This window comes from Tenrec ecaudatus, chromosome 1 (genome assembly GCF_050624435.1).
Source record: "Tenrec ecaudatus isolate mTenEca1 chromosome 1, mTenEca1.hap1, whole genome shotgun sequence".
NCBI lineage: Eukaryota > Metazoa > Chordata > Mammalia > Afrosoricida > Tenrecidae > Tenrec > Tenrec ecaudatus.
Window position 1 is genome coordinate 25,605,927 of NC_134530.1, and position 12,379 is coordinate 25,618,305.

The 12,379-nt window shown below is 40.9% G+C and overlaps 1 protein-coding gene across 2 annotated transcripts in view; it reads right to left on the bottom strand.

Annotated features, from left to right (window-relative positions):
• Window positions 1-12,379, bottom strand: part of GNB1 (G protein subunit beta 1) — a 91,194-nt gene that overhangs the window by 41,042 nt on the left and 37,773 nt on the right. The window contains exon 2 of one of the 2 annotated variants that reach the window (XM_075550138.1): window positions 9,582-9,631. The exons of the other annotated variant lie outside the window; for it this stretch is intronic. The gene's annotated coding sequence lies outside the window, so the exon portion shown is untranslated. The remainder of the gene's footprint in view (window positions 1-9,581; window positions 9,632-12,379) is intronic. 2 annotated transcript variants of the gene reach the window in all.

Below are 12,379 nucleotides of genomic sequence, written 5' to 3' on the forward strand. Positions count from 1 at the left end.
TAGTGTGATGCGCAGGGTGTGGGCAAGGAGGGGAAGGAAGGTGAGGTGAGGGCAGGCTTTTCTAGTCACAAGAAACCGCCTCTGTAGACACAATGATACAAGTGGAGAGTTAAGAGCATAAGAAACCTGAAGAGGATTTGTGCAGCCGACCACTTTTTCTCTGCGGGCTCTATTTGCCTGCCTATCCTCTTTAAGTGGCTGCTCAGTTAGTGTAAGTGAATGCCAACTATTACCCGTTGGGTTCCTTCCACAGGCACCCCAACCTGTTAAGTCTCAGGAGGTTGATTACTTCTATTGGTTTGTTACAATATGGCTAAAGTCAATGGTGTTTGTTGTAGTCATATAATTAATTGATTGTCAGTTTGAGAATTAAGAGTGAAGGGGTGGGATCTAGCCTGTCAATCAGGTGATTGCCAATGAGAACTCTGTAGGGGCAAGGACTTCTCTTGAGGATTCTGGGAACTCCTATATTCTTCTCTGGAGATAGGAGACTATCTGCTCACTCCGAGAGATGCTCTACTGACAAGACACATGACGTTACTCCTTGGAGCTGGAGAAGCCACATGAAGCTACTCTGAGGCAGTGAGGATTTTGGAGCTGAAGGAACCGTGTGGAGATCCCTGCCAGCGCTAAGACCCTTACAAGGTCACTGGATCCACAAGATTTCCCACCCACTAGCCTGTGATTGTCCTGCATTCGGTGTCATTGCAGGTGTTTCGTGAGTCTAAAGAGGACTTTATAGATTGGTATTGGACATATGGGCTAATATCAGACTTATGGGCTTGTTCTGGTCTGGGACGTTTTTTCAATATTCACTTGCTCTTGTATATAAAACTGTCTTATACACATATGAGTGTGTCTATGAATTTGTTTCTCTAGTCTACCCAGACTAACACAGTGTGTTTCTCTGCCAATGACCATTTTGAAATTTTCTTCCCAGCCTTTTTTTTAACCCCCTCAAAATGTAGTATGCAAGACGGATATACACTTCTGGTGGAGCTCTCCTTCTACCGGTTGACCTCGCGGACCACTTTAACTAACACTCTTGATTCTCCCTTTCTGCCTGAAAGCCATGACCCAGACTTATGGATGCTTTGAAAAGTGGGTTGGGAGGGCAGAAACCCATGGATACAGGGTGTAGAAATATGTCGACAATAGTGAAAAAGGCCTGACTTTGAGGAGACCACGCTTCAGTTCCAACAGTTCCAAGAAAGAAAGTGTAGTCTCAAAGAAGCATAGTCAATGACAATATTTATCTTCAAACTCTCAGATACCAAGGGGTTTTCCTCTTGGTAAGCACAATTCATCCTACACCTGTTTCTCTCAGAACAGATTGTAATTTAGATGGCTTAGAGCTTGCACTTCCCAAAAGCAAGTACATAAACTAAAAACATGATTCATTATTAAACGATACATATCAATTTCTTCTGGATGTCTTCATCAAATAGCTCTGGGAGTCTTAAAATCCAAACAATTCTCCCCTGTGAAGTTTTGTAATAGACAATGAATAAAAAGACTAGCTGCTTTCTGACCAGGCCTAGTGTGAATCTCAGTCACTTTTCAGACACAACAAAGTTATGTTTCAGTCCACAGCATTCTTGGTTTTGCTGGACTAATGAATCTAGAAGAATGGCCAACAAACATCTATCTGAAGGAAGAGTCCATAGAAACTCTAGGATTCCCCTGCTAGCTTTTAACTTCTACAGAAGTAAAGATCTCAGCTATGACATACTGAGCACTGCTGTGTGACAGGCACTTCATATATATGTCTTCTCCATCCTAGAAGGTGCCTGGTCAGATGTCCACATCTTAAATAAGAAGAACTGGAGTTATTTTGCCCAAGGCTCAGAGTTACAAGTGGCAAAATTGGAGTTCTAACTCAGGCTAACTCCAGAGTTCGCCAGGCATGTGCGATAACTGCTAGGTAATGTTCACACCAAACCCAGTGCTGTCAAGTCTGTTCTGACTCACAGAGACTCTTAAGCAGAGGCCCTCAAACTTTTTTTAACAGGGGGGGGCAGTATAGGGAACTGCGTGTCTCCCTACCCTGGATTTAAGCCATGAATTTACTCTCAGTTTCCTGGCATACAAACTGCCCTGAGGTTTTACTGCCCTTTGTCTCAATTCCCGCCAGAGGGTGGCTGCCTTGACCCTTGCTAGGATTGGTGCTCTTTCACTAGCAGCTGCTAAGCTCATTGGTCAATACATGACTGATGGCATCTCCCCCCAGGCACCAGGAATGCTTCGTTAGCATACTTACCTGTTTGATCAGTTGCCCTCCATTTCTTCCTTATTATTTAGAGATGCACGACTATTGGCTACCTCAGCTGTACCTTATTTTACATGTGACGTAATGGTGCCAGCCCCTCGCTGGCTATCTAAACCTCTGCTCTCAACTCAATAAATGAGGCTTGATTAGATTCCTGTCTTGCCTCCCTTTCTCACACCCTTGCCCATCTTCATTCCCAGTCCCTCTTTTAGGTATCCATGTTGATGTCCCGTGGGAAGGGACAGGGCAGTTCACTGTCCCTCAGACCGTTAGAGGGCTGGACTACAGTTTTTTTTTTTTAAAAATGTATGAACAAATTCCTATGCACACTACACATAACTTATTTTGAAGTAAAAAAAACAAACAGGGCAAAAACACCAGGAGGGCCAGATAAATGTTCTCGGTGGGCCGCAGTTTGAGGACACCTGCTTTTAAGGACAGAGTACAATTGGCCCATGGGTTTCCAAGGTTATACATCTTCATGGAAGCAGATTGCCTCATTAAGGGACCACAAAAAGAAAATATACCCTATATACCTGAGTAGAAGCCAAAATTTCCCAGCACATTTTAAATGCCATTTTTGTGGTAAAATCAGTTGCCTCCGCTGCTATTCTGGTCGGCTTATACTCGCGTGTATATAGTACTTTCTCAGTCCCTTGCCCCTTTCAATCAAGAAGAATTCTCCTAATAGTAACACAGGAGAAACTAACACCTCAAACAAGCTTCTGATCTGGGTCAAGTGCCAACACCATTCATTTTATGCTAGAGCAATCCTTCCTTCTAGGGCAAAATCTTCACATCTGGACCAATAACGAACATCATGACAAATGGAGAAAAGGTTGAAGTTGTTAAGGATTTTGTCTTGCTTGGTTCCATAATCAATGCTAATGGAAGCAGCAGTCAAGAGATCAAGAGGAGTTGCATGAGGTAAATCTGCTGCAGAAGACATCTTTAGAGTATGGAAAAGGATGTTTGTTACTTTTAGGACTAAGGCGTGCCTGACCCAAGCCATTGCATCTTATGCATGTGACAGCTGGACCCTGAATAAGAATCAATATATCTGAATTGTGGTGCTGAAAAAGAGTACTGCAAGTACCATGGGCTGCCAAAAGACACACAAATCTGTCTTAGAAGAATGGTCAGAGGCTCCTAAGAGGCGAGGATGGTGAGACTTAAGTTTTACATATTTTGGGCATGCTGTCAGGAGAAACCAGTCCCCAGAGAAGGGCATCATGCTTGGTAGAGAGGTAGTGAAGGAAAGGAAGTCCATCAAGGAGATGGACTGACCCTGTGGCTGCCAACAATGGCTTCAGGTGTAGGAACCATTATAGGTGGCTTAGGACTGGGCAATGCTTCATTCTGTTATACACATGGTCACTGTGGCTTTGAAACTAACTGGATGGCATCTAACAACAACAGAGCAAGCGATTCGAGTTTTGCCACTTTTAGACAAAGCATCCCAAAATCACTTGCTGCTTCAATATCATCCATGCAGTTTAACCAACTAATTAGGTTTAACTATCTGAATGTCCTGGCCAGCTCCCACACTCTGTAATTTCTAGACCTTCAGCAGCAGTAAGTTAATCGCTTTAAGTCACACTGGAAAAAACAAACAAAGAAAATAGCAAGATGATTTTTAATTATACATATTATTTAACCAAACATGTATTTTAAATATCATAATCTTATCATTAATAGAGATCAATTATAAATGCCGTATTTCACATTTATTTTTCACACCAACTCTTTTAAACTGATAAATGTTTTACGATGACCATGCCTCAGTTCAGACCTGCCATATTTCAGGTGTTCAATGCACCTACCCAGCTACCTCGACTAAGTGAGCAGCTCTGAGCCAGCCAAAACTCTCCAAACTGAGCCCATTTAAAATCTCATGGGTAACACAGTAGATACTCACTTGGGAGTTGAGTCACTTTAACACCTTTCTCAAGAGCAGGTAATGTCTTGTTTTCCCCATTCAGAAACTGAGAAAGATGGCAGTGGTCCTCCCTAGTCACAGGTAACTGAGGAAGATGGCAGTCGTCCTCCCTAGTCACAGGTATCTGTCATTGCAGTGACATCCCCATGACAGCTGCCTCACCCGACTAGATGCAGTAATGAGGAGGCGACAGCAGTCTTCATTGTGGTTAGAACGTGAAAAGTGCCAGTTCAAGGAATGGAACAAAATGCCAAAGATAAGCCAGTATGACAGATAGTGAGAGCCACACTCGGCCACCTGGCAATCTCTAGAGTCACAGAAAACGGCACTGCTTCCTTTCCCTGAACCCTTCTGCCTGTGCAACAAGAAAACATCGCTTCGTCCATTCTAATCTCCCTTCATTAGCTATGGCTTGCCCAAGTGCAGAACCAAGCATACTAAGAGGGTCAAAGATTGTGCAACATCAAAACCCTTCCAAATAGAGGAAAGGAGTCCCTTTTAAATTATTTCAGAGTTAAGTGCTACATATTTACCAATGCATTCATACAGAACAAGTGGCTCACATCTAGAAGGAAGGTGTAACAGGAACTAAAAGTGAGAAAATGAAAAATCACACAACACACACAGAGAGCGAGAGCGAGAGAGACAGAGAAGATCCTCCAAACACCTTTCCAGCAGTTCCAAATTCCTCAAGAGTGTGCTACCACTGGGATAAATACTGTGATACACCACAACGAGCACGATTTGGTTTCCTATGGAAAGGATATTTGTGTTGGCATCTGCATGCCCACCCTACCTAACAGGACAGCTGGCTGTGGCACTCTTGCTGGCAGGAGGCCGTGTAGCATTTCCTGTGTGGGGCTCCAGAGTCTGGCTTTCTTCTAACCAAGTGTCCCCTAGACTGTTTCTTTGGTTTCTTATCTGACCTTGAAGACGGTAACACTCACTTTGAGTGCTGCGAGGATCTGATGATACCCAGAATGTACTTGGTGATGTGACTGTCACAAGGTGAATGTTTCTATAGCAGGATTTGTTCTCAAAGCAATGACAGAATCTAACCAATGTAGGTAACGACTAGAAAACTACCTCCCCTCCTCTGCCTGTCATACTGCCTATTTTTTGGTACGTAGGAGACCCCAAATCTCAAATATGTGTAATTTATTCAGTTTTAAACAGGAAAAGACAAAAACACATCGGGATGAGAGAGACCCATCAGTCCAAGATCATAATGGCATCAACAGATTTGTGGACTTTAAAAAACAGGGCACTGGAGGGCAATGACAACTGCTACAATACATGATGGGTGGCAGATCAATACAGCAGTTACAGGTGGGGCTACAGAAGGGACACAGGACCATGACTGGGGCACATACATTACTTTAAGGCAGAAAAGCTTCCAAGATTGGTCCAAGGCCTCTCGACCAGGGAAGCCAGGACATGACTCATGCCCCCTTCAACTACAGCATGGTCATCTATGTCATACACACCCAGGCAAGTCCCTAAAGGAGGTTGCTCCTCCCTGGGATGGTTAGGGAGGTGGGGCTAATCTACTTTCTAAAGCACTCTGCTTGAGGGTAAGCCTGCTCACACCCCTAGTTAATAAAGATCACAAGGAATTAAAAGAGGCTAAATCTACCGGGGGGGGGGGGGGGGGGGTGTTGTAAAAGTGGATTTGGAGCTTTTACCATTGTCCATTGTTTATGGAAAGATTCTATGGGCAAAATACTGAATGATGCGGGAAGAATCAAAGAAGTTAGAAAAAATACAAGAGTCACTATACCAAAAAGAACTAGTCAACATTCCACCATTTCAGGAGGTAGCATATAAGCAAGAATCTAATGGTACTGAAGGAAGAGGTCCAGGCTGCACTGAAAGCGTTAGCTAAAAATAAGGCTCCAGGAACTGATGAATACCAACTGAAATGTTTCAACAAGCCAATGAATCACTAGAGGCACGCATTCATCTATGCCAGGAAATTTGAAAGACAGGTACTTGGTCAACTGACTGGAAGAGACCCAACCACATATTTGTACACCTTCCAAAGAAAGGAGACCCAACAGAATGCTCAGACTATAGAACAATATCAAGACATGCAAGTAAAATTTTGCTGAACATTATCCAACAATGGGTTTAACAGTACATTTACAGGGAGCTGCCATAGGTCAGGCCAGATTCAGAAGAGGAGATGGAACAAGGGATATCATTGCTGATATAAACTGGATTTTGGCTCAAGGCAAAAATATCACAAGGATGTTTACTTATGTTTAAGCCAACTGTGTGAATCATAACAAACCATGGAGAATACTGGGAATTCCAGAACATTTAGTTGTGCTCATACAGAACCTATGAACATGGATCAAAAGGCAGATGTGTGAACAGAATAGGAGAACACTGCATGGTTTAAGATGAGGAAAGGGATGTGTACGGGTTGTATCTTCTCACCTTATTTGTTCAATCTGTGTGTTGAACAAACAAATCAGAGAACCTGGATTACATAAAGAAGAATGCAGCACCAGGGTCAGGGAAAGGCTTATTAACAACCTGGGATATAGACAGCACAACCTTGCTTGTTAAATATGAGCAGGCCTTGAAGCATTTCCTGGTGACGGTGAAAGACTGCAGTCTTCAGTATGGATTACAACTCGATGTAAAGACAACCAAAATCCTCACAGCTGGACCAACAGCTATCATGATAAATGAAGAAAAGATTGAAGTTGTCTAGGATTTCATCTTGCTTGGGTCCACAATTAATGCTCATGTAAAAAGCTCTCAAGAGATCAAATGATACATTCCACTAGATCAGTGGTTCTCAACCTGTGGGTCGCAACCCCTTGGCAGGTGGGGGGTGGGGGTGGGACACGGGACATGACAACAACCCTTTCACAGGGTTCACCCGATTCATTACAGTAGCAAAATTAGAGTTATGAAGTAGCAACAAAAATAATTTTATGGTGGGGGGGCACCACAACACGAGGAACTGTATTAAAGGGTTGCAGCATTAGGAAGGTTGAGAACCATTGCACTGAATAAATCTGCTCCGCACAGTTCTTTAAAATGTTGAAAAGCAAGGATGTTACTTTGAGAACTGCCTCATATTCATGTGGAAGTTGGGAGACTGAATAAGGGAGACCAAAGAAAAATCTATGCCATTTGAACCATAGTGTTGACACTGATTACTGAAAAGTACCATGGACTGCCAAAAGAACACACAGATCCGTCTGGAAAGATGCATAGTCAGAATGCTCCTTAGAGGTATGGATGGCAAGGCTTCATCATCTCATGTGCTTTGAAAATGCTAACAGCAGCCAGCAATCCCTGAAGAAGGGCATCATACTTGTCAAAGTGGGGTCAGCAAAAAAGAAGACCCTTGGATGAGATGGACTGACCCAGTGGCTGCAACAACATATTCTGCAACCTGGAAACTCAGAATTTAAGCTCTAATACACTTTCTAGAGTTAGGCCCTTTTGCAGAAATAAACAACATGGGTAACAGTAACAGCAAATGTAATATATAGCAGTTCATTAGACAGAAGTAATATGTTGCTATTGTTAGGTGCCATGAGTCAGTTCTGACCCACTTCCAAAAGAATAAACAGATCCATGTTGGAAGTAACATGAGAATTACTTTTAAACGGCTTTCTAATTGTGCATTTAGTTTTTTTCCAAGTTCCATTGAGGTATAACTAATAAATAAAAAACTGCGCATAAAGTGTATTTTTATATACACACATCGTGACAATTAAAAAAATTAACATAGACATTATAACCCAGCAGCCCCTTCCTCCAGTCCTGTTTCCCCTACTCCTTAAGCAACCACTAATATGCTTTTAGTCACTATGCATTCGTTGGCATTTTACAGAATTTTATATAAATGGAATCATACAGTATTTACTTTGGAAGAAGAGGTAGAGGAGAATCTGGTTTGTTCATCATAATTACTGTGAGATTTAGCCAAGTTGTTGCATATATGGACAAGTAATCACATGAACATATACTTTCATTTCTCTTGGGTAAATATCTAAGAGTGGAATAGCTGAGTCACAAGGTAGGTACGCAGATACAGTAGCTGCATCCATTGGCTCAAACAAAAGAACAATTGTGAGGATGGCACAGGACTGGGCGGGGTTTGGTTTTGTTGAACACAGGGTCATCACAGAGTCGGGACTGAATCAATGGCACATAACAACAAAGGTAATTATGTGTTTAATATCTTAAAATACTACAAACGGTTTTCACGCTGGTTACACAATTGTCTATCTCCATAGCATTGAAGAAGAGTTCCAGTTCCTATACATCTTGACCTTGGTCAGATCTTTTTTATTTAGCATTCTACTAGGCAGTGATATCTCACTGATGTTAATATGCATTTCCCTGATAGATTATCTGGCCTCTCTACATATTTTCTTGACCACTTGTTTCTTTTTTTAAGCTGGGCTGTCTCATTTCTTCAGATTATGAGACTGACTGACGCGTTGCCTACTGCGCTAAGAAGGCACCTCTGTCTGATTTCTTTCTCTTTTTAAAAAAAATATGTTTTTCTGCCGTGGGTGTGTGTGAAGAGTGAGGAGGGGGGCTCTGTCTGATTTCTTATCGAGTTCTGAGACCTCCTTATGAATCCGGTGAGAAGTCATCTAAAATATATGATCTGCTGTTATTTTTGTTAAGTCTATGGCTTGTCTTTTCAAGTTTTTAACCACAGCATCTTTCAAAGAACAGAAGTTTTTAATATTGGTAAAGTTCAATTTATAGGGATTTTATTTTTGTATTGTCTTGATGTTCTATCTAAAAAATCTTGGAAGTTGTTAAAAGAATGTTCTATGCTTTCGTCTTAAAAATTTCCTGGTTTAAGTCTGATTCATCGAGTTAATTTTGTTGTACATGGTATAAAGTTCACGTTTTGCTTACGGATACCAATTGTTCTAATACCTAATTCAGCTTTGTTTTGCGTTCTAAAAATTTCAAATGTACCAAAAGGTACAAGATAGTTCACCTATTATGGGGCACTCTACATAAAAATGCACTGCAAAAACAGGAGAGAGAGAATGTTCTGAATCATGTTCTCCTTAGCTTGGTCTGTATTACTAAGAGCTGTTTTGGAAAAAAGACACCATGTTTAAGTTTTTTAAATTTTGAAATATTGCTTTTGTCCAGAATTTAAATTATAATCACTTATTGAACATAAAAACTTCCAAATGAACACTAAATGGAAATTTAAGAAATATTTTTCGAATCAATTTGTTCTGAAGGCAAAGTTTGAACCTAAAAAAAAGATGAGCAAAACCATAGCAAAAAACAATTACTGAAAAGAAGCCTGAAAGACATTTAAATGATGCACTTTTAATAGCTGGGGAGGTTCAATGACAGCAAAATTACCTTTAATTCAGAAGTACTTCTGGTCTGGTCTCCAATACATGTAAAACTGTCTGTAACAAACAGAGAAAAGGCTATGTTTGCATAGTAATCAGACGGTGGGAAATATTCTATTTGGCTAGTTACATTTTAAGGTACACAAAATTTAATTTTTCCTAGTCCGATATCTCCCTCAAAAGTTTCCCTTTTTTAGTATAATATTTTCTTTTTCAATGTGAAAAAATAATCAGATCTAATTATCCTTCTAAGAGAATCTTTAGAAAGGGCTCAGAGAAAGTAACTGAATAGTTAAAATGAAAATTAGAGGGGTAATGAAATAGAATTCTATTAACAGAAACTACAGTAGCTGTGACAATCTCTGCAGTGGAGTAAACTTTTCGTGGTAATCTCACTCATTTTTCCTCATTTTTCTGTGTATGTTTAATAATAGTCTTTAACAGTTAATATTTTAAATTAAAAATATTTTCAAAGGATGCATAATTTTTAAAGAAAATTGAACAGAAATGTTGATATTATAATCTAGGTATGAATTTTATTCCCAATTATTTATTTTAACACTTGCAATTTTAAAAGATAGCTTAAAAAAAAGTTTCCATTACCTGATGGCACAGAACATTGGCATTTTAATGTAGCAACATCATGTTTATCAGATAAAACATGTCAAGGCAGACAATTTTAGATTTTGAAATGTGTCACAGAAGCAGCTTTGGAGGTTGTGCTCCTGACTCCGTTTTCCTCAAAACTCTCATTTATCCCCATCTTCATTGCAGTTGATCTCACTTGAATTTCACTGGTTAACTTTTCCCCAAACCCTATCAAGTTCTCAATTGAACATTTGCAAATCCATCCTTGTGGCCTCATACTGCTTCCACTGTCTCTTCCAATGCCTTAGCCCACAAATCTGGTGCCATGCTGTCCCGACAGCATCTGCCACCATGACACAGATTACACAGAACCTCCCGACTACCTCTTGCCCTCCCTGACACCAAAGTTAAGGTACAGTTCATTCAAGATTTGTTCTGAAATACTTACTTCTAACTTTCCTACAAAATAAGTTTTAAAACATTTAAAAGATGTTTTTGTCATCTCTCCAAATTCAGGCCACATATGAGTATCTCACAGGTCGCCATCAAACCTGCTAATGAGTCTTGTACAAACTCACGGGCACACACTTCATCTCGGGATCAGAAGACATTATTAACAAACTCAAATGTCTCCAGTCTGAACTGTGAACTCTGCGGTACTTACCTAATGTACTTTCTTTGGAATCATGCTGTTATGTACAAGCAAGCACATGCTTTTCTGCATGCAAAAATGGCCAAAAGAAGTGGGAGAAGGTACAGATTAATCAGTCAAACACTCTGGGAAAGGGCCCTGTGTATGCACATCAAGGCTTCACCAGCTACTGAGTAGGGCCACAACTTCCATTCGACTGACATTTCAGATCATTCTCTGTGAGGGCTTTACTGTTCACTGTAGGATGGTCAGCAGCCTAGATGCTCCAGGCACCACCAGATGTTCCCCATAAGACAGCCCCAGTAGAGAACTACAGGGTTGCTGATTACTGATTGCCACAATTACTCCAATCTCCAACTCAATCCTTCCCACATAGGTATGAAAGAAAACCTCCGGGAGGGTGGAACGAGGGTGGGATGGAAAGGGGTAACCGATTACAGGGATTTACATATAACCTCCTCCCTGGGGGACGAACAACAGAAGAGTAGGTGAAGGGAGATATCAGATAATGTAAGATATGACAAAAAAATAATTTATAAATTATCAAGAGTTCAAGAGGGAGGGGGGAGTGGGGAGGGAATGGGGGAAAATGAGGAGCTGATGCCAGGGGCTGAAGTGGAGAGCAAATGTTTTGAGAATGATGAGGGCAACGAATGTACAAATGTGCTTTACACAATTGATGTTATGTATGAGTTGTGATAAGAGTTGTATGAGCCCCCAATAAAATGATTTTTTAAAAAGAAACTTCACGAGAAAGGCATCTCATAGCTTACTGTATTTGAAATATCTCAATTTAGCATAAGGCAAGAAGAAACCACAGGGAAGGGTCCTGTTCTTACTTCAGAATAAGTATCAGGGCTGGGAGCTCATCCTGGTCCTTCCCCTCACCAGGCCAGTGATAGTTGGATTGAAACAGTGCTGACTATGGTACCATATCACTTTGGCTTACATCAATGGTTCTCAACCTTCCTAATGCCGCAACCCTTTCATATAGTTCCTCCTGTTGTGGTAACCCCTCCCCCAGCCATAAAATCATTTTGTTGCCACTTGAGATGTAATTTTGCTAGTTATGAATCAGGCAACCCCTGTGAAAAGGTCATTCAACCCCTCAAAGTGGTCCCAACCCATAGGTTGAGAACTGCTGGCTTAGATTTACATCAGAATTATCGGGGCTCATTACTGACTAAAATCAAGCCCCCAGCCCAGTACAAGGGGCAGCCAAAGGGCTGCATCCAGAAAGGCCATGCAACAAATCCCCAATCAGTAGTATCATTCTTAAGAAAAAGCAAAACTCATTGGAATTTAATAAATGTGAAGCCTACATTCTAATTTTTACATTGCTCCATCTATAAGATGGAGCTCTGGTGGCACAATTATTTTTTTTAGTCATTTTATTGGGGGTTCATACAACTTTTATCACAATCCATACATAACATCAATTGTGTCAATCACATTTGTACATTTGTTGCCATCATTATTCTCAAAACATTTCCTACCTGAGCCCTTAGTATAAGCTCATTCCCCCCTTTTCCTCCCTCCCCCTTCATAATTTATATTTTTCCATG